The sequence below is a fragment of the Euprymna scolopes genome, chromosome 11, assembly GCF_053919585.1.
Source record: "Euprymna scolopes isolate OS-2025 chromosome 11, ASM5391958v1, whole genome shotgun sequence".
Taxonomy (NCBI): Eukaryota; Metazoa; Mollusca; class Cephalopoda; order Sepiida; family Sepiolidae; genus Euprymna; species Euprymna scolopes.
In genome coordinates this window covers 29,733,871-29,752,303 of record NC_136492.1, presented here as the reverse complement: position 1 = coordinate 29,752,303, position 18,433 = coordinate 29,733,871, and the positions used below count along the sequence as shown (strand labels likewise).

The 18,433-nt window shown below is 38.1% G+C and overlaps 64 non-coding genes across 64 annotated transcripts; all 64 read left to right on the top strand.

Annotated features, from left to right (window-relative positions):
* The first annotated feature begins 67 nt into the window (after window positions 1-67).
* On the top strand, window positions 68-140 carry Trnar-ucg (transfer RNA arginine (anticodon UCG)). The gene has a single exon. It is a non-coding gene; the product is annotated as a tRNA-Arg (tRNA).
* A 179-nt stretch (window positions 141-319) lies between these two features.
* On the top strand, window positions 320-392 carry Trnar-ucg (transfer RNA arginine (anticodon UCG)). The gene has a single exon. It is a non-coding gene; the product is annotated as a tRNA-Arg (tRNA).
* A 179-nt stretch (window positions 393-571) lies between these two features.
* Trnar-ucg (transfer RNA arginine (anticodon UCG)) lies at window positions 572-644 on the top strand. The gene has a single exon. It is a non-coding gene; the product is annotated as a tRNA-Arg (tRNA).
* Window positions 645-823: 179 nt separating this feature from the next.
* Trnar-ucg (transfer RNA arginine (anticodon UCG)) lies at window positions 824-896 on the top strand. The gene has a single exon. It is a non-coding gene; the product is annotated as a tRNA-Arg (tRNA).
* Window positions 897-1,075: 179 nt separating this feature from the next.
* On the top strand, window positions 1,076-1,148 carry Trnar-ucg (transfer RNA arginine (anticodon UCG)). The gene has a single exon. It is a non-coding gene; the product is annotated as a tRNA-Arg (tRNA).
* A 179-nt stretch (window positions 1,149-1,327) lies between these two features.
* On the top strand, window positions 1,328-1,400 carry Trnar-ucg (transfer RNA arginine (anticodon UCG)). Its single transcript has one exon. It is a non-coding gene; the product is annotated as a tRNA-Arg (tRNA).
* Window positions 1,401-1,579: 179 nt separating this feature from the next.
* On the top strand, window positions 1,580-1,652 carry Trnar-ucg (transfer RNA arginine (anticodon UCG)). Its single transcript has one exon. It is a non-coding gene; the product is annotated as a tRNA-Arg (tRNA).
* Window positions 1,653-1,831: 179 nt separating this feature from the next.
* On the top strand, window positions 1,832-1,904 carry Trnar-ucg (transfer RNA arginine (anticodon UCG)). The gene has a single exon. It is a non-coding gene; the product is annotated as a tRNA-Arg (tRNA).
* A 431-nt stretch (window positions 1,905-2,335) lies between these two features.
* Trnar-ucg (transfer RNA arginine (anticodon UCG)) lies at window positions 2,336-2,408 on the top strand. Its single transcript has one exon. It is a non-coding gene; the product is annotated as a tRNA-Arg (tRNA).
* Window positions 2,409-2,587: 179 nt separating this feature from the next.
* Trnar-ucg (transfer RNA arginine (anticodon UCG)) lies at window positions 2,588-2,660 on the top strand. The gene has a single exon. It is a non-coding gene; the product is annotated as a tRNA-Arg (tRNA).
* Window positions 2,661-2,839: 179 nt separating this feature from the next.
* Window positions 2,840-2,912, top strand: Trnar-ucg (transfer RNA arginine (anticodon UCG)). The gene has a single exon. It is a non-coding gene; the product is annotated as a tRNA-Arg (tRNA).
* A 179-nt stretch (window positions 2,913-3,091) lies between these two features.
* Window positions 3,092-3,164, top strand: Trnar-ucg (transfer RNA arginine (anticodon UCG)). Its single transcript has one exon. It is a non-coding gene; the product is annotated as a tRNA-Arg (tRNA).
* Window positions 3,165-3,343: 179 nt separating this feature from the next.
* On the top strand, window positions 3,344-3,416 carry Trnar-ucg (transfer RNA arginine (anticodon UCG)). The gene has a single exon. It is a non-coding gene; the product is annotated as a tRNA-Arg (tRNA).
* A 179-nt stretch (window positions 3,417-3,595) lies between these two features.
* Window positions 3,596-3,668, top strand: Trnar-ucg (transfer RNA arginine (anticodon UCG)). Its single transcript has one exon. It is a non-coding gene; the product is annotated as a tRNA-Arg (tRNA).
* Window positions 3,669-3,847: 179 nt separating this feature from the next.
* Window positions 3,848-3,920, top strand: Trnar-ucg (transfer RNA arginine (anticodon UCG)). The gene has a single exon. It is a non-coding gene; the product is annotated as a tRNA-Arg (tRNA).
* Window positions 3,921-4,099: 179 nt separating this feature from the next.
* Window positions 4,100-4,172, top strand: Trnar-ucg (transfer RNA arginine (anticodon UCG)). Its single transcript has one exon. It is a non-coding gene; the product is annotated as a tRNA-Arg (tRNA).
* A 179-nt stretch (window positions 4,173-4,351) lies between these two features.
* Window positions 4,352-4,424, top strand: Trnar-ucg (transfer RNA arginine (anticodon UCG)). The gene has a single exon. It is a non-coding gene; the product is annotated as a tRNA-Arg (tRNA).
* A 179-nt stretch (window positions 4,425-4,603) lies between these two features.
* Trnar-ucg (transfer RNA arginine (anticodon UCG)) lies at window positions 4,604-4,676 on the top strand. Its single transcript has one exon. It is a non-coding gene; the product is annotated as a tRNA-Arg (tRNA).
* A 179-nt stretch (window positions 4,677-4,855) lies between these two features.
* Trnar-ucg (transfer RNA arginine (anticodon UCG)) lies at window positions 4,856-4,928 on the top strand. Its single transcript has one exon. It is a non-coding gene; the product is annotated as a tRNA-Arg (tRNA).
* Window positions 4,929-5,107: 179 nt separating this feature from the next.
* Window positions 5,108-5,180, top strand: Trnar-ucg (transfer RNA arginine (anticodon UCG)). Its single transcript has one exon. It is a non-coding gene; the product is annotated as a tRNA-Arg (tRNA).
* Window positions 5,181-5,359: 179 nt separating this feature from the next.
* Trnar-ucg (transfer RNA arginine (anticodon UCG)) lies at window positions 5,360-5,432 on the top strand. Its single transcript has one exon. It is a non-coding gene; the product is annotated as a tRNA-Arg (tRNA).
* Window positions 5,433-5,611: 179 nt separating this feature from the next.
* Window positions 5,612-5,684, top strand: Trnar-ucg (transfer RNA arginine (anticodon UCG)). Its single transcript has one exon. It is a non-coding gene; the product is annotated as a tRNA-Arg (tRNA).
* Window positions 5,685-6,115: 431 nt separating this feature from the next.
* Trnar-ucg (transfer RNA arginine (anticodon UCG)) lies at window positions 6,116-6,188 on the top strand. Its single transcript has one exon. It is a non-coding gene; the product is annotated as a tRNA-Arg (tRNA).
* A 179-nt stretch (window positions 6,189-6,367) lies between these two features.
* Window positions 6,368-6,440, top strand: Trnar-ucg (transfer RNA arginine (anticodon UCG)). Its single transcript has one exon. It is a non-coding gene; the product is annotated as a tRNA-Arg (tRNA).
* A 178-nt stretch (window positions 6,441-6,618) lies between these two features.
* Trnar-ucg (transfer RNA arginine (anticodon UCG)) lies at window positions 6,619-6,691 on the top strand. The gene has a single exon. It is a non-coding gene; the product is annotated as a tRNA-Arg (tRNA).
* A 179-nt stretch (window positions 6,692-6,870) lies between these two features.
* Window positions 6,871-6,943, top strand: Trnar-ucg (transfer RNA arginine (anticodon UCG)). Its single transcript has one exon. It is a non-coding gene; the product is annotated as a tRNA-Arg (tRNA).
* Window positions 6,944-7,122: 179 nt separating this feature from the next.
* Trnar-ucg (transfer RNA arginine (anticodon UCG)) lies at window positions 7,123-7,195 on the top strand. Its single transcript has one exon. It is a non-coding gene; the product is annotated as a tRNA-Arg (tRNA).
* A 179-nt stretch (window positions 7,196-7,374) lies between these two features.
* On the top strand, window positions 7,375-7,447 carry Trnar-ucg (transfer RNA arginine (anticodon UCG)). Its single transcript has one exon. It is a non-coding gene; the product is annotated as a tRNA-Arg (tRNA).
* A 179-nt stretch (window positions 7,448-7,626) lies between these two features.
* On the top strand, window positions 7,627-7,699 carry Trnar-ucg (transfer RNA arginine (anticodon UCG)). The gene has a single exon. It is a non-coding gene; the product is annotated as a tRNA-Arg (tRNA).
* A 431-nt stretch (window positions 7,700-8,130) lies between these two features.
* On the top strand, window positions 8,131-8,203 carry Trnar-ucg (transfer RNA arginine (anticodon UCG)). Its single transcript has one exon. It is a non-coding gene; the product is annotated as a tRNA-Arg (tRNA).
* A 179-nt stretch (window positions 8,204-8,382) lies between these two features.
* Trnar-ucg (transfer RNA arginine (anticodon UCG)) lies at window positions 8,383-8,455 on the top strand. The gene has a single exon. It is a non-coding gene; the product is annotated as a tRNA-Arg (tRNA).
* A 178-nt stretch (window positions 8,456-8,633) lies between these two features.
* Window positions 8,634-8,706, top strand: Trnar-ucg (transfer RNA arginine (anticodon UCG)). Its single transcript has one exon. It is a non-coding gene; the product is annotated as a tRNA-Arg (tRNA).
* Window positions 8,707-8,884: 178 nt separating this feature from the next.
* Trnar-ucg (transfer RNA arginine (anticodon UCG)) lies at window positions 8,885-8,957 on the top strand. The gene has a single exon. It is a non-coding gene; the product is annotated as a tRNA-Arg (tRNA).
* Window positions 8,958-9,136: 179 nt separating this feature from the next.
* Window positions 9,137-9,209, top strand: Trnar-ucg (transfer RNA arginine (anticodon UCG)). Its single transcript has one exon. It is a non-coding gene; the product is annotated as a tRNA-Arg (tRNA).
* A 179-nt stretch (window positions 9,210-9,388) lies between these two features.
* On the top strand, window positions 9,389-9,461 carry Trnar-ucg (transfer RNA arginine (anticodon UCG)). The gene has a single exon. It is a non-coding gene; the product is annotated as a tRNA-Arg (tRNA).
* Window positions 9,462-9,640: 179 nt separating this feature from the next.
* Trnar-ucg (transfer RNA arginine (anticodon UCG)) lies at window positions 9,641-9,713 on the top strand. The gene has a single exon. It is a non-coding gene; the product is annotated as a tRNA-Arg (tRNA).
* A 179-nt stretch (window positions 9,714-9,892) lies between these two features.
* Trnar-ucg (transfer RNA arginine (anticodon UCG)) lies at window positions 9,893-9,965 on the top strand. Its single transcript has one exon. It is a non-coding gene; the product is annotated as a tRNA-Arg (tRNA).
* Window positions 9,966-10,143: 178 nt separating this feature from the next.
* On the top strand, window positions 10,144-10,216 carry Trnar-ucg (transfer RNA arginine (anticodon UCG)). The gene has a single exon. It is a non-coding gene; the product is annotated as a tRNA-Arg (tRNA).
* Window positions 10,217-10,395: 179 nt separating this feature from the next.
* Trnar-ucg (transfer RNA arginine (anticodon UCG)) lies at window positions 10,396-10,468 on the top strand. The gene has a single exon. It is a non-coding gene; the product is annotated as a tRNA-Arg (tRNA).
* A 431-nt stretch (window positions 10,469-10,899) lies between these two features.
* Trnar-ucg (transfer RNA arginine (anticodon UCG)) lies at window positions 10,900-10,972 on the top strand. Its single transcript has one exon. It is a non-coding gene; the product is annotated as a tRNA-Arg (tRNA).
* A 179-nt stretch (window positions 10,973-11,151) lies between these two features.
* Window positions 11,152-11,224, top strand: Trnar-ucg (transfer RNA arginine (anticodon UCG)). The gene has a single exon. It is a non-coding gene; the product is annotated as a tRNA-Arg (tRNA).
* Window positions 11,225-11,403: 179 nt separating this feature from the next.
* On the top strand, window positions 11,404-11,476 carry Trnar-ucg (transfer RNA arginine (anticodon UCG)). Its single transcript has one exon. It is a non-coding gene; the product is annotated as a tRNA-Arg (tRNA).
* Window positions 11,477-11,906: 430 nt separating this feature from the next.
* Window positions 11,907-11,979, top strand: Trnar-ucg (transfer RNA arginine (anticodon UCG)). The gene has a single exon. It is a non-coding gene; the product is annotated as a tRNA-Arg (tRNA).
* A 179-nt stretch (window positions 11,980-12,158) lies between these two features.
* Window positions 12,159-12,231, top strand: Trnar-ucg (transfer RNA arginine (anticodon UCG)). Its single transcript has one exon. It is a non-coding gene; the product is annotated as a tRNA-Arg (tRNA).
* Window positions 12,232-12,410: 179 nt separating this feature from the next.
* On the top strand, window positions 12,411-12,483 carry Trnar-ucg (transfer RNA arginine (anticodon UCG)). Its single transcript has one exon. It is a non-coding gene; the product is annotated as a tRNA-Arg (tRNA).
* A 179-nt stretch (window positions 12,484-12,662) lies between these two features.
* Window positions 12,663-12,735, top strand: Trnar-ucg (transfer RNA arginine (anticodon UCG)). Its single transcript has one exon. It is a non-coding gene; the product is annotated as a tRNA-Arg (tRNA).
* A 179-nt stretch (window positions 12,736-12,914) lies between these two features.
* On the top strand, window positions 12,915-12,987 carry Trnar-ucg (transfer RNA arginine (anticodon UCG)). The gene has a single exon. It is a non-coding gene; the product is annotated as a tRNA-Arg (tRNA).
* Window positions 12,988-13,155: 168 nt separating this feature from the next.
* On the top strand, window positions 13,156-13,229 carry Trnar-ucg (transfer RNA arginine (anticodon UCG)). Its single transcript has one exon. It is a non-coding gene; the product is annotated as a tRNA-Arg (tRNA).
* Window positions 13,230-13,659: 430 nt separating this feature from the next.
* Window positions 13,660-13,732, top strand: Trnar-ucg (transfer RNA arginine (anticodon UCG)). Its single transcript has one exon. It is a non-coding gene; the product is annotated as a tRNA-Arg (tRNA).
* Window positions 13,733-13,911: 179 nt separating this feature from the next.
* Trnar-ucg (transfer RNA arginine (anticodon UCG)) lies at window positions 13,912-13,984 on the top strand. Its single transcript has one exon. It is a non-coding gene; the product is annotated as a tRNA-Arg (tRNA).
* Window positions 13,985-14,163: 179 nt separating this feature from the next.
* Window positions 14,164-14,236, top strand: Trnar-ucg (transfer RNA arginine (anticodon UCG)). Its single transcript has one exon. It is a non-coding gene; the product is annotated as a tRNA-Arg (tRNA).
* Window positions 14,237-14,415: 179 nt separating this feature from the next.
* Window positions 14,416-14,488, top strand: Trnar-ucg (transfer RNA arginine (anticodon UCG)). Its single transcript has one exon. It is a non-coding gene; the product is annotated as a tRNA-Arg (tRNA).
* A 179-nt stretch (window positions 14,489-14,667) lies between these two features.
* On the top strand, window positions 14,668-14,740 carry Trnar-ucg (transfer RNA arginine (anticodon UCG)). Its single transcript has one exon. It is a non-coding gene; the product is annotated as a tRNA-Arg (tRNA).
* A 682-nt stretch (window positions 14,741-15,422) lies between these two features.
* On the top strand, window positions 15,423-15,495 carry Trnar-ucg (transfer RNA arginine (anticodon UCG)). Its single transcript has one exon. It is a non-coding gene; the product is annotated as a tRNA-Arg (tRNA).
* A 179-nt stretch (window positions 15,496-15,674) lies between these two features.
* Trnar-ucg (transfer RNA arginine (anticodon UCG)) lies at window positions 15,675-15,747 on the top strand. Its single transcript has one exon. It is a non-coding gene; the product is annotated as a tRNA-Arg (tRNA).
* Window positions 15,748-15,926: 179 nt separating this feature from the next.
* On the top strand, window positions 15,927-15,999 carry Trnar-ucg (transfer RNA arginine (anticodon UCG)). Its single transcript has one exon. It is a non-coding gene; the product is annotated as a tRNA-Arg (tRNA).
* Window positions 16,000-16,178: 179 nt separating this feature from the next.
* Trnar-ucg (transfer RNA arginine (anticodon UCG)) lies at window positions 16,179-16,251 on the top strand. Its single transcript has one exon. It is a non-coding gene; the product is annotated as a tRNA-Arg (tRNA).
* A 179-nt stretch (window positions 16,252-16,430) lies between these two features.
* On the top strand, window positions 16,431-16,503 carry Trnar-ucg (transfer RNA arginine (anticodon UCG)). Its single transcript has one exon. It is a non-coding gene; the product is annotated as a tRNA-Arg (tRNA).
* A 179-nt stretch (window positions 16,504-16,682) lies between these two features.
* On the top strand, window positions 16,683-16,755 carry Trnar-ucg (transfer RNA arginine (anticodon UCG)). The gene has a single exon. It is a non-coding gene; the product is annotated as a tRNA-Arg (tRNA).
* Window positions 16,756-16,934: 179 nt separating this feature from the next.
* On the top strand, window positions 16,935-17,007 carry Trnar-ucg (transfer RNA arginine (anticodon UCG)). The gene has a single exon. It is a non-coding gene; the product is annotated as a tRNA-Arg (tRNA).
* Window positions 17,008-17,186: 179 nt separating this feature from the next.
* Window positions 17,187-17,259, top strand: Trnar-ucg (transfer RNA arginine (anticodon UCG)). Its single transcript has one exon. It is a non-coding gene; the product is annotated as a tRNA-Arg (tRNA).
* A 179-nt stretch (window positions 17,260-17,438) lies between these two features.
* Trnar-ucg (transfer RNA arginine (anticodon UCG)) lies at window positions 17,439-17,511 on the top strand. The gene has a single exon. It is a non-coding gene; the product is annotated as a tRNA-Arg (tRNA).
* A 179-nt stretch (window positions 17,512-17,690) lies between these two features.
* Trnar-ucg (transfer RNA arginine (anticodon UCG)) lies at window positions 17,691-17,763 on the top strand. Its single transcript has one exon. It is a non-coding gene; the product is annotated as a tRNA-Arg (tRNA).
* A 179-nt stretch (window positions 17,764-17,942) lies between these two features.
* Window positions 17,943-18,015, top strand: Trnar-ucg (transfer RNA arginine (anticodon UCG)). Its single transcript has one exon. It is a non-coding gene; the product is annotated as a tRNA-Arg (tRNA).
* The last annotated feature ends 418 nt before the right edge of the window (window positions 18,016-18,433 follow it).

The window sequence follows — 18,433 nt, the reverse complement described above, 5'->3', positions numbered from 1 at the left end:
TAATGTCTACTTCGGTTGTTTAGATGCCCTCATATATTTCATCCTGTTTTCTTTCGTATATTGATGTGGCCGCGTGGCCTAATGGATAAGGCGTCTGACTTCGAATCAGAAGATTGCGAGTTCGAGTCTCGTCGTGGTCGAATTGTTTTGTCGTGATCATTCTTTTATATTAAACGCCACAACTTAAACCTGTTAATCATGAGTATGTTGCGTTTAACATGGGAATTATTTTTCGATGCTGATTTCTACCATAATTTCTGCTCCGGTTGTTTAGATGCCCTCATATATTTTCATCCTGTTTTCTTTCGTATACCAATGTGGCCGCGTGGCCTAATGGATAAGGCGTGTGACTTCGAATCAGAAGATTGCGAGTTCGAGTCTCGTCGTGGTCGAATTGTTTTGTCGTGATCATTCTTTTATATTAAACGAAACAACTTAAACCTGTTAATCATGAGTATGTTGCGTTTAACATGTGAATTATTTTTCGATGCTGATTTCTACCATAATTTCTACTTCGGTTGTTTAGATGCCCTCATATATTTTCATCCTGTTTTCTTTCGCACAACGATGTGGCCGCGTGGCCTAATGGATAAGGCGTCTGACTTCGAATCAGAAGATTGCGAGTTCGAGTCTCGTCGTGGTCGAATTGTTTTGTCGTGATCATTCTTTTATATTAAACGAAACAACTTCAACTTGTTAATCATGAGTATGTTGCGTTTAACATGTTAATTATTTTTCGATGCTGATTTCTACCATAATTTCTACTTCGGTTGTTTAGATGCCCTCATATATTTTCATCCTGTTTTCTTTCGCGCATCGATGTGGCCGCGTGGCCTAATGGATAAGGCGTCTGATTTCGAATCAGAAGATTGCGAGGTCGAGTCTCGTCGTGGTCGAATTGTTTTGTCGTGATCATTCTTTTATATTAAACGAAACAACTTAAACCTGTTAATCATGAGTATGTTGCGTTTAACATGTGAATTATTTTTCGATGCTGATTTCTACCATAATTTCTACTTCGGTTGTTTAGATGCCCTCATATATTTTCATCCTGTTTTCTTTCACACATCGATGTGGACGCGTGGCCTAATGGATAAGGCGTCTGACTTCGAATCAGAAGATTGCGAGTTCGAGTCTCGTCGTGGTCGAATTGTTTTGTCGTGATCATTCTTTTATATTAAACGAAACAACTTAAACCTGTTAATCATGAGTATGTTGCGTTTAACATGTGAATTATTTTTCGATGCTGATTTCTACCATAATTTCTGCTCCGGTTGTTTAGATGCCCTCATATATTTTCATCCTGTTTTCTTTCGTATACCAATGTGGCCGCGTGGCCTAATTGATAAGGCGTCTGACTTCGAATCAGAAGATTGCGAGGTCGAGTCTCGTCGTGGTCGAATTGTTTTGTCGTGATCATTCTTTTATATTAAACGAAACAACTTAAACCTGTTAATCATGAGTATGTTGCGTTTAACATGTGAATTATTTTTCGATGCTGATTTCTACCACAATTTCTACTTCGGTTGTTTAGATGCCCTCATATATTTTAATCCTGTTTTCTTTCGCACATCGATGTGGCCGCGTGGCCTAATTGATAAGGCGTCTGACTTCGAATCAGAAGATTGCGAGTTCGAGTCTCGTCGTGGTCGAATTGTTTTGTCGTGATCATTCTTTTATATTAAACGAAACAACTTAAACCTGTTAATCATGAGTATGTTGCGTTTAACATGTGAATTATTTTTCGATGCTGATTTCTACCATAATTTCTACTTCGGTTGTTTAGATGCCCTCATATATTTTCATCCTGTTTTCTTTCACACATCGATGTGGCCGCGTGGCCTAATGGATAAGGCGTCTGACTTCGAATCAGAAGATTGCGAGTTCGAGTCTCGTCGTGGTCGAATTGTTTTGTCGTGATCATTCTTTTATATTAAACGAAACAACTTAAACCTGTTAATCATGAGTATGTTGCGTTTAACATGTGAATTATTTTTCGATGCTGATTTCTACCATAATTTCTGCTCCGGTTGTTTAGATGCCCTCATATATTTTCATCCTGTTTTCTTTCGTATACCAATGTGGCCGCCAGGCCTAATGGATAAGGCGTCTGACTTCGAATCAGAAGATTGCGAGTTCGGGTCTCGTCGTGGTCGAATTGTTTTGTAGTGATCATTCTTTTATATTAAACGAAACAACTTAAACCTGTTAATCATGAGTATGTTGCGTTTAACATGTGAATTATTTTTCGATGCTGATTTCTACCATAATTTCTGCTCCGGTTGTTTAGATGCCCTCATATATTTTCATCCTGTTTTCTTTCGTATACCAATGTGGCCGCGTGGCCTAATGGATAAGGCGTCTGACTTCGAATCAGAAGATTGCGAGTTCGGGTCTCGTCGTGGTCGAATTGTTTTGTCGTGATCATTCTTTTATATTAAACGAAACAACTTAAACCTGTTAATCATGAGTATGTTGCGTTTAACATGTGAATTATTTTTCGATGCTGATTTCTACCATAATTTCTACTTCGGTTGTTTAGATGCCCTCATATATTTTCATCCTGTTTTCTTTCTTATATTGATGTGACCGCGTGGCCTAATGGATAAGGCGTCTGACTTCGAATCAGAAGATTGCGAGTTCGAGTCTCGTCGTGGTCGAATTGTTTTGTCGTGATCATTCTTTTATATTAAACGAAACAACTTAAACCTGTTTATCATGAGTATGTTGCGTTTAACATGTGAATTATTTTTCGATGCTGATTTCTACCATAATTTCTGCTCCTGTTGTTTAGATGCCCTCATATATTTTCATCCTGTTTTCTTTCGTATACCAATGTGGCCGCGTGGCCTAATGGATAAGGCGTCTGACTTCGAATCAGAAGATTGCGAGTTCGGGTCTCGTCGTGGTCGAATTGTTTTGTCGTGATCATTCTTTTATATTAAACGAAACAACTTAAACCTGTTAATCATGAGTCTGTTGCGTTTAACATGTGAATTATTTTTCGATGCTGATTTCTACCATAATTTCTGCTCCGGTTGTTTAGATGCCCTCATATATTTTCATCCTGTTTTCATTCGTATACCAATGTGGCCGCGTGGTCTAATGGATAAGGCGTCTGACTTCGAATCAGAAGATTGCGAGTTCGAGTCTCGTCGTGGTCGAATTGTTTTGTCGTGATCATTCATTTATATTAAACGAAACAACTTAAACCTGTTAATCATGAGTATGTTGCGTTTAACATGTGAATTATTTTTCGATGCTGATTTCTACCATAATTTCTGCTCCGGTTGTTTAGATGCCCTCATATATTTTCATCCTGTTTTCTTTCGCACATCGATGTGGCCGCGTGGCCTAATGGATAAGGCGTCTGACTTCGAATCAGAAGATTGCGAGTTCGAGTCTCGTCGTGGTCGAATTGTTTTGTCGTGATCATTCTTTTATATTAAACGAAACAACTTAAACCTGTTAATCATGAGTATGTTGCGTTTAACATGTGAATTATTTTTCGATGCTGATTTCTACCATAATTTCTACTTCGGTGGTTTAGATGCCCTCATATATTTTCATCCTGTTTTCTTTCGTATGTTGATGTGGCCGCGTGGCCTAATGGATAAGGCGTCTGACTTCGAATCAGAAGATTGCGAGTTCGAGTCTCGTCGTGGTCGAATTGTTTTGTCGTGATCATTCTTTTATATTAAACGAAACAACTTAAACCTGTTAATCATGAGTATGTTGCGTTTAACATGTGAATTATTTTTCGATGCTGATTTCTACGATAATTTCTACTTCGGTGGTTTAGATGCCCTCATATATTTTCATCCTGTTTTCTTTCTTATATTGATGTGGCCGCGTGGCTTAATGGATAAGGCGTCTGACTTCGAATCAGAAGATTGCGAGTTCGAGTCTCGTCGTGGTCGAATTGTTTTGTCGTGATCATTCTTTTATATTAAACGAAACAACTTAAACCTGTTAATCATGAGTATGTTGCGTTTAACATGTGAATTATTTTTCGATGCTGATTTCTACGATAATTTCTACTTCGGTTGTTTAGATGCCCTCATATATTTTCATCCTGTTTTCTTTCGTATACCAATGTGGCCGCGTGGCCTAATGGATAAGGTGTCTGACTTCGAATCAGAAGATTGCGAGTTCGAGTCTCGTCGTGGTCGAATTGTTTTGTCGTGATCATTCTTTTATATTAAACGAAACAACTTAAACCTGTTAATCATGAGTATGTTGCGTTTAACATGTGAATTATTTTTCGATGCTGATTTCTACCATAATTTCTACTTCGGTTTTTTAGATGCCCTCATATATTTTCATCCAGTTTTCTTTCGCACATCGATGTGGCCGCGTGGCCTAATGGATAAGGCGTCTGACTTCGAATCAGAAGATTGCGAGTTCGAGTCTCGTCGTGGTCGAATTGTTTTGTCGTTATCATTCTTTTATATTAAACGAAACAACTTAAACCTGTTAATCATGAGTATGTTGCGTTTAACATGTGAATTATTTTTCGATGCTGATTTCTACCATAATTTCTACTTCGGTGGTTTAGATGCCCTCATATATTTTCATCCTGTTTTCTTTCGTATATTGATGTGGCCGCGTGGCCTAATGGATAAGGCGTCTGACTTCGAATCAGAAGATTGCGAGTTCGAGTCTCGTCGTGGTCGAAATGTTTTGTCGTGATCATTCTTTTATATTAAACGAAACAACTTAAACCTGTTAATCATGAGTATGTTGCGTTTAACATGTGAATTATTTTTCGATGCTGATTTCTACGATAATTTCTACTTCGGTGGTTTAGTTGCCCTCATATATTTTCATCCTGTTTTCTTTCTTATATTGATGTGGCCGCGTGGCCTAATGGATAAGGCGTCTGACTTCGAATCAGAAGATTGCGAGTTCGAGTCTCGTCGTGGTCGAACTGTTTTGTCGTGATCATTCTTTTATATTAAACGAAACAACTTAAACCTGTTAATCATGAGTATGTTGCGTTTAACATGTGAATTATTTTTCGATGCTGATTTCTACCATAATTTCTACTTCGGTTGTTTAGATGCCCTCATATATTTTCATCCTGTTTACTTTCGCACATCGATGTGGCCGCGTGGCCTAATGGATAAGGCGTCTGACTTCGAATCAGAAGATTGCGAGTTCGAGTCTCGTCGTGGTCGAATTGTTTTGTCGTGATCATTCTTTTATATTAAACGAAACAACTTAAACCTGTTAATCATGAGTATGTTGCGTTTAACATGTGAATTATTTTTCGATGCTGATTTCTACCATAATTTCTACTTCGGTTGTTTAGATGCCCTCATATATTTTCATCCTGTTTTCTTTCTTATATTGATGTGGCCGCGTGGCCTAATGGATAAGGCGTCTGACTTCGAATCAGAAGATTGCGAGTTCGAGTCTCGTCGTTGTCGAATTGTTTTGTCGTGATCATTCTTTTATATTAAACGAAACAACTTCAACCTGTTAATCATGAGTATGTTGCGTTTAACATGTGAATTATTTTTCGATGCTGATTTCTACCATAATTTCTACTTCGGTTGTTTAGATGCCCTCATATATTTTCATCCTGTTTTCTTTCGTATACCAATGTGGCCGCGTGGCCTAATGGATAAGGCGTCTGACTTCGAATCAGAAGATTGCGAGTTCGAGTCTCGTCGTGGTCGAATTGTTTTGTCGTGATCATTCTTTTATATTAAACGAAACAACTTAAACCTGTTAATCATGAGTATGTTGCGTTTAACATGTGAATTATTTTTCGATGCTGATTTCTACCATAATTTCTGCTCCGGTTGTTTAAATGCCCTCATATATTTTCATCCTGTTTTCTTTCGTATACCAATGTGGCCGCGTGGCCTAATGGATAAGGCGTGTGACTTCGAATCAGAAGATTGCGAGTTCGAGTATCGTCGTGGTCGAATTGTTTTGTCGTGATCATTCTTTTATATTAAACGAAACAACTTAAACCTGTTAATCATGAGTATGTTGCGTTTAACATGTGAATTATTTTTCGATGCTGATTTCTACCATAATTTCTACTTCGGTTGTTTAGATGCCCTCATATATTTTCATCCTGTTTTCTTTCGCACATCGATGTGGCCGCGTGGCCTAATGGATAAGGCGTCTGACTTCGAATCAGAAGATTGCGAGTTCGAGTCTCGTCGTGGTCGAATTGTTTTGTCGTGATCATTCTTTTATATTAAACGAAACAACTTAAACCTGTTAATCATGAGTATGTTGCGTTTTACATGTGAATTATTTTTCGATGCTGATTTCTACCATAATTTCTACTTCGGTTGTTTAGATGCCCTCATATATTTTCATCCTGTTTTCTTTCGCACATCGATGTGGCCGCGTGGCCTAACGGATAAGGCGTCTGACTTCGAATCAGAAGATTGCGAGTTCGAGTCTCGTCGTGGTCGAATTGTTTTGTCGTGATCATTCTTTTATATTAAACGAAACAACTTAAACCTGTTAATCATGAGTATGTTGCGTTTAACATGTGAATTATTTTTCGATGCTGATTTCTACCATAATGTCTACTTCGGTTGTTTAGATGCCCTCATATATTTAATCCTGTTTTCTTTCGTATATTGATGTGGCCGCGTGGCCTAATGGATAAGGCGTCTGACTTCGAATCAGAAGATTGCGAATTCGAGTCTCGTCGTGGTCGAATTGTTTTGTCGTGATCATTCTTTTATATTAAACGAAACAACTTAAACCTGTTAATCATGAGTATGTTGCGTTTAACATGTGAATTATTTTTCGATGCTGATTTCTACCATAATTTCTACTTCGGTTGTTTAGATGCCCTCATATATTTTCATCCTGTTTTCTTTCACACATCGATGTGGCCGCGTGGCCTAATGGATAAGGCGTCTGACTTCGAATCAGAAGATTGCGAGTTCGAGTCTCGTCGTGGTCGAGTTGTTTTGTCGTGATCATTCTTTTATATTAAACGAAACAACTTAAACCTGTTAATCATGAGTATGTTGCGTTTAACATGTGAATTATTTTTCGATGCTGATTTCTACCATAATTTCTACTTCGGTTGTTTAGATGCCCTCATATATTTTCATCCTGTTTACTTTCGCACATCGATGTGGCCGCGTGGCCTAATGGATAAGGCGTCTGACTTCGAATCAGAAGATTGCGAGTTCGAGTCTCGTCGTGGTCGAATTGTTTTGTCGTGATCATTCTTTTATATTAAACGAAACAACTTCCACCTGTTAATCATGAGTATGTTGCGTTTAAAATGTGAATTATTTTTCGATGCTGATTTCTACCATAATTTCTACTTCGGTTGTTTAGATGCCCTCATATATTTTCATCCTGTTTTCTTTCGTATACCAATGTGGCCGCGTGGCCTAATGGATAAGGCGTCTGACTTCGAATCAGAAGATTGCGAGTTCGAGTCTCGTCGTTGTCGAATTGTTTTGTCGTGATCATTCTTTTATATTAAACGAAACAACTTAAACCTGTTAATCATGAGTATGTTGCGTTTAACATGTGAATTATTTTTCGATGCTGATTTCTACCATAATTTCTACTTCGGTTGTTTAGATGCCCTCATATATTTTCATCCTGTTTTCTTTCGTATACCAATGTGGCCGCGTGGCCTAATGGATAAGGCGTCTGACTTCGAATCAGAAGATTGCGAGTTCGAGTCTCGTCGTGGTCGAATTGTTTTGTCGTGATCATTCTTTTATATTAAACGAAACAACTTAAACCTGTTAATCATGAGTATGTTGCGTTTAACATGTGAATTATTTTTCGATGCTGATTTCTACCATAATTTCTGCTCCGGTTGTTTAGATGCCCTCATATATTTTCATCCTGTTTTCTTTCGTATACCAATGTGGCCGCGTGGCCTAATGGATAAGGCGTGTGACTTCGAATCAGAAGATTGCGAGTTCGAGTATCGTCGTGGTCGAATTGTTTTGTCGTGATCATTCTTTTATATTAAACGAAACAACTTAAACCTGTTAATCATGAGTATGTTGCGTTTAACATGTGAATTATTTTTCGATGCTGATTTCTACCATAATTTCTACTTCGGTTGTTTAGATGCCCTCATATATTTTCATCCTGTTTTCTTTCGCACATCGATGTGGCCGCGTGGCCTAATGGATAAGGCGTCTGACTTCGAATCAGAAGATTGCGAGTTCGAGTCTCGTCGTGGTCGAATTGTTTTGTCGTGATCATTCTTTTATATTAAACGAAACAACTTAAACCTGTTAATCATGAGTATGTTGCGTTTTACATGTGAATTATTTTTCGATGCTGATTTCTACCATAATTTCTACTTCGGTTGTTTAGATGCCCTCATATATTTTCATCCTGTTTTCTTTCGCACATCGATGTGGCCGCGTGGCCTAACGGATAAGGCGTCTGACTTCGAATCAGAAGATTGCGAGTTCGAGTCTCGTCGTGGTCGAATTGTTTTGTCGTGATCATTCTTTTATATTAAACGAAACAACTTAAACCTGTTAATCATGAGTATGTTGCGTTTAACATGTGAATTATTTTTCGATGCTGATTTCTACCATAATGTCTACTTCGGTTGTTTAGATGCCCTCATATATTTAATCCTGTTTTCTTTCGTATATTGATGTGGCCGCGTGGCCTAATGGATAAGGCGTCTGACTTCGAATCAGAAGATTGCGAGTTCGAGTCTCGTCGTGGTCGAATTGTTTTGTCGTGATCATTCTTTTATATTAAACGAAACAACTAAACCTGTTAATCATGAGTATGTTGCGTTTAACATGTGAATTATTTTTCGATGCTGATTTCTACCATAATTTCTACTTCGGTTGTTTAGATGCCCTCATATATTTTCATCCTGTTTTCTTTCACACATCGATGTGGCCGCGTGGCCTAATGGATAAGGCGTCTGACTTCGAATCAGAAGATTGCGAGTTCGAGTCTCGTCGTGGTCGAGTTGTTTTGTCGTGATCATTCTTTTATATTAAACGAAACAACTTAAACCTGTTAATCATGAGTATGTTGCGTTTAACATGTGAATTATTTTTCGATGCTGATTTCTACCATAATTTCTACTTCGGTTGTTTAGATGCCCTCATATATTTTCATCCTGTTTACTTTCGCACATCGATGTGGCCGCGTGGCCTAATGGATAAGGCGTCTGACTTCGAATCAGAAGATTGCGAGTTCGAGTCTCGTCGTGGTCGAATTGTTTTGTCGTGATCATTCTTTTATATTAAACGAAACAACTTCCACCTGTTAATCATGAGTATGTTGCGTTTAAAATGTGAATTATTTTTCGATGCTGATTTCTACCATAATTTCTACTTCGGTTGTTTAGATGCCCTCATATATTTTCATCCTGTTTTCTTTCGTATACCAATGTGGCCGCGTGGCCTAATGGATAAGGCGTCTGACTTCGAATCAGAAGATTGCGAGTTCGAGTCTCGTCGTGGTCGAATTGTTTTGTCGTGATCATTCTTTTATATTAAACGAAACAACTTAAACCTGTTAATCATGAGTATGTTGCGTTTAACATGTGAATTATTTTTCGATGCTGATTTCTACCATAATTTCTACTTCGGTTGTTTAGATGCCCTCATATATTTTCATCCTGTTTTCTTTCGCACATCGATGTGGCCGCGTGGCCTAATAGATAAGGCGTCTGACTTCGAATCAGAAGATTGCGAGTTCGAGTCTCGTCGTGGTCGAATTGTTTTGTCGTGATCATTCTTTTATATTAAACGAAACAACTTCCACCTGTTAATCATGAGTATGTTGCGTTTAACATGTGAATTATTTTTCGATGCTGATTTCTACCATAATTTCTACTTCGGTTGTTTAGATGCCCTCATATATTTTCATCCTGTTTTCTTTCGCACATCGATGTGGCCGCGTGGCCTAACGGATAAGGCGTCTGACTTCGAATCAGAAGATTGCGAGTTCGAGTCTCGTCGTGGTCGAATTGTTTTGTCGTGATCATTCTTTTATATTAAACGAAACAACTTAAGCCTGTTAATCATGAGTATGTTGCGTTTAACATGTGAATTATTTTTCGATGCTGATTTCTACCATAATGTCTACTTCGGTTGTTTAGATGCCCTCATATATTTCATCCTGTTTTCTTTCGTATATTGATGTGGCCGCGTGGCCTAATGGATAAGGCGTCTGACTTCGAATCAGAAGATTGCGAGTTCGAGTCTCGTCGTGGTCGAATTGTTTTGTCGTGATCATTCTTTTATATTAAACGAAACAACTTAAACCTGTTAATCATGAGTATGTTGCGTTTAACATGTGAATTATTTTTCGATGCTGATTTCTACCATAATTTCTGCTCCGGTTTTTTAGATGCCCTCATATATTTTCATCCTGTTTTCTTTCGTATACCAATGTGGCCGCGTGGCCTAATGGATAAGGCGTCTGACTTCGAATCAGAAGATTGCGAGTTCGAGTCTCGTCGTGGTCGAATTGTTTTGTAGTGATCATTCTTTTATATTAAACGAAACAACTTAAACCTGTTAATCATGAGTATGTTGCGTTTAACATGTGAATTATTTTTCGATGCTGATTTCTACCATAATTTCTGCTCCGGTTGTTTAGATGCCCTCATATATTTTCATCCTGTTTTCTTTCGTATACCAATGTGGCCGCGTGGCCTAATGGATAAGGCGTCTGACTTCGAATCAGAAGATTGCGAGTTCGGGTCTAGTCGTGGTCGAATTGTTTTGTCGTGATCATTCTTTTATATTAAACGAAACAACTTAAACCTGTTAATCATGAGTATGTTGCGTTTAACATGTGAATTATTTTTCGATGCTGATTTCTACCATAATTTCTACTTCGGTTGTTTAGATGCCCTCATATATTTTAATCCTGTTTTCTTTCTTATATTGATGTGGCCGCGTGGCCTAATGGATAAGGCGTCTGACTTCGAATCAGAAGATTGCGAGTTCGAGTCTCGTCGTGGTCGAATTGTTTTGTCGTGATCATTCTTTTATATTAAACGAAACAACTTAAACCTGTTAATCATGAGTATGTTGCGTTTAACATGTGAATTATTTTTCAATGCTGATTTCTACCATAATTTCTGCTCCGGTTGTTTAGATGCCCTCATATATTTTCATCCTGTTTTCCTTCGTATACCAATGTGGCCGCGTGGCCTAATGGATAAGGCGTCTGACTTCGAATCAGAAGATTGCGAGTTCGGGTCTCGTCGTGGTCGAATTGTTTTGTCGTGATCATTCTTTTATATTAAACGAAACAACTTAAACCTGTTAATCATGAGTATGTTGCGTTTAACATGTGAATTATTTTTCGATGCTGATTTCTACCATAATTTCTACTTCGGTTGTTTAGATGCCCTCATATATTTTCATCCTGTTTTCTTTCGTATACCGATGTGGCCGCGTGGCCTAATGGATAAGGCGTCTGACTTCGAATCAGAAGATTGCGAGTTCGAGTCTCGTCGTGGTCGAATTGTTTTGTCGTGATCATTCTTTTATATTAAACGAAACAACTTAAACCTGTTAATCATGAGTATGTTGCGTTTAACATGTGAATTATTTTTCGATGCTGATTTCTACCATAATTTCTGCTCCGGTTGTTTAGATGCCCTCATATATTTTCATCCTGTTTTCTTTCGTATACCGATGTGGCAGCGTGGCCTAATGGATAAGGCGTCTGACTTAGAATCAGATGATTGCGAGTTCGGGTCTCGTCGTGGTCGAATTGTTTTGTCGTGATCATTCTTTTATATTAAACGAAACAACTTCCACCTGTTAATCATGAGTATGTTGCGTTTAACATGTGAATTATTTTTCGATGCTGATTTCTACCATAATGTCTACTTCGGTTGTTTAGATGCCCTCATATATTTCATCCTGTTTTCTTTCGTATATTGATGTGGACGCGTGGCATAATGGATAAGGCGTCTGACTTCGAATCAGAAGATTGCGAGTTCGAGTCTCGTCGTGGTCGAATTGTTTTGTCGTGATCATTCTTTTATATTAAACGAAACAACTTAAACCTGTTAATCATGAGTATGTTGCGTTTAACATGTGAATTATTTTTCGATGCTGATTTCTACCATAATTTCTGCTCCGGTTGTTTAGATGCCCTCATATATTTTCATCCTGTTTTCTTTCGTATACCAATGTGGCCGCGTGGCCTAATGGATAAGGCGTCTGACTTCGAATCAGAAGATTGCGAGTTCGGGTCTCGTCGTGGTCGAATTGTTTTGTAGTGATCATTCTCTTATATTAAACGAAACAACTTAAACCTGTTAATCATGAGTATGTTGCGTTTAACATGTGAATTATTTTTCGATGCTGATTTCTACCATAATTTCTGCTCCGGTTGTTTAGATGCCCTCATATATTTTCATCCTGTTTTCTTTCGTATACCAATGTGGCCGCGTGGCCTAATGGATAAGGCGTCTGACTTCGAATCAGAAGATTGCGAGTTCGAGTCTCGTCGTGGTCGAATTGTTTTGTCGTGATCATTCTTTTATATTAAACGAAACAACTTAAACCTGTTAATCATGAGTATGTTGCGTTTAACATGTGAATTATTTTTCGATGCTGATTTCTACCATAATTTCTACTTCGGTTGTTTAGATGCCCTCATATATTTTCATCCTGTTTTCTTTCTTATATTGATGTGGCCGCGTGGCCTAATGGATAAGGCGTCTGACATCGAATCAGAAGATTGCGAGTTCGAGTCTCGTCGTGGTCGAATTGTTTTGTCGTGATCATTCTTTTATATTAAACGAAACAACTTAAACCTGTTAATCATGAGTATGTTGCGTTTAACATATGAATTATTTTTCGATGCTGATTTCTACCATAATTTCTACTTCAGTTGTTTAGATGCCCTCATATATTTTCATCCTGTTTTCTTTCGTATACCAATGTGGCCGCGTGGCCTAATGGATAAGGCGTCTGACTTCGAATCAGAAGATTGCGAGTTCGAGTCTCGTCGTGGTCGAATTGTTTTGTCGTGATCATTCTTTTATATTAAACGCCACAACTTAAACCTGTTAATCATGAGTATGTTGCGTTTAACATGTGAATTATTTTTCGATGCTGATTTCTACCATAATTTCTGCTCCGGTTGTTTAGATGCCCTCATATATTTTCATCCTGTTTTCTTTCGCACCGCGTGGCCTAATGGATAAGGCGTCTGACTTCGAATCAGAAGATTGCGAGTTCGAGTCTCGTCGTGGTCGAATTGTTTTGTCGTGATCATTCTTTTATATTAAACGAAACAACTTCAACCTGTTAATCATGAGTATGTTGCGTTTAACATGTGAATTATTTTTCGATGCTGATTTCTACCATAATTTCTACTTCGGTTGTTTAGATGCCCTCATATATTTTCATCCTGTTTTCTTTCGCGCATCGATGTGGCCGCGTGGCCTAATTGATAAGGCGTCTGATTTCGAATCAGAAGATTGCGAGGTCGAGTCTCGTAGTGGTCGAATTGTTTTGTCGTGATCATTCTTTTATATTAAACGAAACAACTTAAACCTGTTAATCATGAGTACGTTGCGTTTAACATGTGAATTATTTTTCGATGCTGATTTCTACCATAATTTCTACTTCGGTTGTTTAGATGCCCTCATATATTTTCATCCTGTTTTCTTTCACACATCGATGTGGCCGCGTGGCCTAATGGATAAGGCGTCTGACTTCGAATCAGAAGATTGCGAGTTCGAGTCTCGTCGTGGTCGAATTGTTTTGTCGTGATCATTCTTTTATATTAAACGAAACAACTTAAACCTGTTAATCATGAGTATGTTGCGTTTAACATGTGAATTATTTTTCGATGCTGATTTCTACCATAATTTCTGCTCCGGTTGTTTAGATGCCCTCATATATTTTCATCCTGTTTTCTTTCGTATACCAATGTGGCCGCGTGGCCTAATGGATAAGGCGTCTGACTTCGAATCAGAAGATTGCGAGTTCGAGTCTCGTCGTGGTCGAATTGTTTTGTCGTGATCATTCTTTTATATTAAACGAAACAACTTAAACCTGTTAATCATGAGTATGTTGCGTTTAACATGTGAATTATTTTTCGATGCTGATTTCTACCACAATTTCTACTTCGGTTGTTTAGATGCCCTCATATATTTTCATCCTGTTTTCTTTCGCACATCGATGTGGCCGCGTGGCCTAATTGATAAGGCGTCTGACTTCGAATCAGAAGATTGCGAGTTCGAGTCTCGTCGTGGCCGAATTGTTTTGTCGTGATCATTCTTTTATATTAAACGAAACAACTTAAACCTGTTAATCATGAGTATGTTGCGTTTTACATGTGAATTATTTTTCGATGCTGATTTCTACCATAATTTCTACTTCGGTTGTTTAGATGCCCTCATATATTTTCATCCTGTTTTCTTTCGCACATCGATGTGGCCGCGTGGCCTAACGGATAAGGCGTCTGACTTCGAATCAGAAGATTGCGAGTTCGAGTCTCGTCGTGGTCGAATTGTTTTGTCGTGATCATTCTTTTATATTAAACGAAACAACTTAAACCTGTATATCATGAGTATGTTGCGTTTAACATGTGAATTATTTTTCGATGCTGATTTCTACCATAATTTCTACTTCGGTTGTTTAGATGCCCTCATATATTTTCATCCTGTTTTCTTTCTTATATTGATGTGGCCGCGTGGCCTAATGGATAAGGCGTCTGACTTCGAATCAGAAGATTGCGAGTTCGAGTCTCATCGTGGTCGAATTGTTTTGTCGTGATCATTCTTTTATATTAAACGAAACAACTTAAACCTGTTAATCATGAGTATGTTGCGTTTAACATGTGAATTATTTTTCGATGCTGATTTCTACCATAATTTCTGCTCCGGTTGTTTAGATGCCCTCATATATTTTATCCTGTTTTCTTTCGTATACCAATGTGGCCGCGTGGCCTAATGGATAAGGCGTCTGACTTCGAATAAGATGATTGCGAGTTCGGGTCTCGTCGTGGTCGAATTGTTTTGTCGTGATCATTCTTTTATATTAAACGAAACAACTTCCACCTGTTAATCATGAGTATGTTGCGTTTAACATGTGAATTATTTTTCGATGCTGATTTCTACCATAATTTCTACTTCGGTTGTTTAGATGCCCTCATATATTTTCATCCTGTTTTCTTTCGCACATCGATGTGGCCGCTTGGCCTAACGGATAAGGCGTCTTACTTCGAATCAGAAGGTTGCGAGTTCGAGTCTCGTCGTGGTCGAATTGTTTTGTCGTGATCATTCTTTTATATTAAACGAAACAACTTCCACCTGTTAATCATGAGTATGTTGCGTTTAACATGTGAATTATTTTTCGATGCTGATTTCTACCATAATTTCTACTTCGGTTGTTTAGATGCCCTCATATATTTTCATCCTGTTTTCTTTCTTATATTGATGTGGCCGCGTGGCCTAATGGATAAGGCGTCTGACTTCGAATCAGAAGATTGCGAGTTCGAGTCTCGTCGTGGTCGAATTGTTTTGTCGTGATCATTCTTTTATATTAAACGAAACAACTTAATCCTGTTAATCATGAGTATGTTGCGTTTAACATTTGAATTATTTTTCGATGCTGATTTCTACCATAATTTCTACTTCGGTTGTTTAGATGCCCTCATATATTTTCATCCTGTTTTCTTTCGTATACCAATGTGGCCGCGTGGCCTAATGGATAAGGCGTCTGACTTCGAATCAGAAGATTGCGAGTTCGAGTCTCGTCGTGGTCGAATTGTTTTGTCGTGATCATTCTTTTATATTAAACGAAACAACTTAAACCTGTTAATCATGAGTATGTTATGTTTAACATGTGAATTATTTTTCGATGCTGATTTCTACCATAATTTCTTATTCGGTGGTTTAGATGCCCTCATATATTTTCATCCTGTTTTCTTTCGTATATTGATGTGGCCGCGTGGCCTAATGGATAAGGCGTCTGACTTCGAATCAGAAGATTGCGAGTTCGAGTCTCGTCGTGGTCAAATTATTTTGTCGTGATCATTCTTTTATATTAAACGAAACAACTTAAACCTGTTAATCATGAGTATGTTGCGTTTAACATGTGAATTATTTTTCGATGCTGATTTCTACCATAATTTCTACTTCGGTTGTTTAGATGCCCTCATATATTTTCATCCTGTTTTCTTTCGCTCATCGATGTGGCCGCGTGGCCTAATGGATAAGGCGTCTGACTTCGAATCAGAAGATTACGAGTTCGAGTCTCGTCGTGGTCGAATTGTTTTGTCGTGATCATTCTTTTATATTAAACGAAACAACTTAAACCTGTTAATCATGAGTATGTTGCGTTTAACATGTGAATTATTTTTCGATGCTGATTTCTACCATAATTTCTACTTCGGTTGTTTAGATGCCCTCATATATTTTCATCCTGTTTTCTTTCGTATACCAATGTGGCCGCGTGGCCTAATGGATAAGGCGTCCGACTTCGAATCAGAAGATTGCGAGTTCGAGTCTCGCCGTGGTCAAATTGTTTTGTCGTGATCATTCTTTTATATTAAACGAAACAACTTAAACCTGTTAATCATGAGTATGTTGCGTTTAACATGTGAATTATTGTTCGATGCTGATTTCTACCATAATTTCTACTCCGGATGTTTAGATGCCCTCATATATGTTATTCCTGTTTTCTTTCGCACATCGATGTGGCCGCGTGGCCTAATGGATAAGGCGTCTGACTTCGAATCAGAAGATTGCGAGTTCGAGTCTCGTCGTGGTCGAATTGTTTTGTCGTGATCATTCTTTTATATGAAACGAAACAACTTAAACCTGTTAATCATGAGTATGTTGCGTTTAACATGTGAATTATTTTTCGATGCTGATTTCTACCATAATTTCTACTTCGGTTGTTTAGATGCCCTCATATATTTTCATCCTGTTTTCTTTCGTATACCAATGTGGCCGCGTGGCCTAATGGATAAGGCGTCTGACTTCGAATCAGAAGATTGCGAGGTCGAGTCTCGTCGTGGTCGAATTGTTTTGTCGTGATCATTCTTTTATATTAAGCGAAACAACTTAAACCTGTTAATCATGAGTATGTTGCGTTTAACATGTGAATTATTTTTCGATGCTGATTTCTACCATAATTTCTACTTCGGTTGTTTAGATGCCCTCATATATTTTCATCCTGTTTTCTTTCACACATCGATGTGGCCGCGTGGCCTAATGGATAAGGCGTCTGACTTCGAATCAGAAGATTGCGAGTTCGAGTCTCGTCGTGGTCGAATTGTTTTGTCGTGATCATTCTTTTATATTAAACGAAACAACTTAAACCTGTTAATCATGAGTATGTTGCGTTTAACATGTGAATTATTTTTCGATGCTGATTTCTGCCATAATTTCTGCTCCGGTTGTTTAGATGCCCTCATATATTTTCATCCTGTTTTCTTTCGTATACCAATGTGGCCGCGTGGCCTAATGGATAAGGCGTCTGACTTCGAATCAGAAGATTGCGAGTTCGAGTCTCGTCGTGGTCGAATTGTTTTGTCGTGATCATTCTTTTATATTAAACGAAACAACTTAAACCTGTTAATCATGAGTATGTTGCGTTTTACATGTGAATTATTTTTCGATGCTGATTTCTACCATAATTTCAACTTCGGTTGTTTATATGCCCTCATATATTTTCATCCTGTTTTCTTTCGCACATCGATGTGGCCGCGTGGCCTAACGGATAAGGCGTCTGACTTCGAATCAGAAGATTGCGAGTTCGAGTCTCGTCGTGGTCGAATTGTTTTGTCGTGATCATTCTTTTATATTAAACGAAACAACTTAAACCTGTATATCATGAGTATGTTGCGTTTAACATGTGAATTATTTTTCGATGCTGATTTCTACCATAATTTCTACTTCGGTTGTTTAGATGCCCTCATATATTTTCATCCTGTTTTCTTTCTTATATTGATGTGGCCGCGTGGCCTAATGGATAAGGCGTCTGACTTCGAATCAGAAGATTGCGAGTTCGAGTCTCATCGTGGTCGAATTGTTTTGTCGTGATCATTCTTTTATATTAAACGAAACAACTTAAACCTGTTAATCATGAGTATGTTGCGTTTAACATGTGAATTATTTTTCGATGCTGATTTCTACCATAATTTCTGCTCCGGTTGTTTAGATGCCCTCATATATTTTATCCTGTTTTCTTTCGTATACCAATGTGGCCGCGTGGCCTAATGGATAAGGCGTCTGACTTCGAATAAGATGATTGCGAGTTCGGGTCTCGTCGTGGTCCAATTGTTTTGTCGTGATCATTCTTTTATATTAAACGAAACAACTTCCACCTGTTAATCATGAGTATGTTGCGTTTAACATGTGAATTATTTTTCGATGCTGATTTCTACCATAATTTCTACTTCGGTTGTTTAGATGCCCTCATATATTTTCATCCTGTTTTCTTTC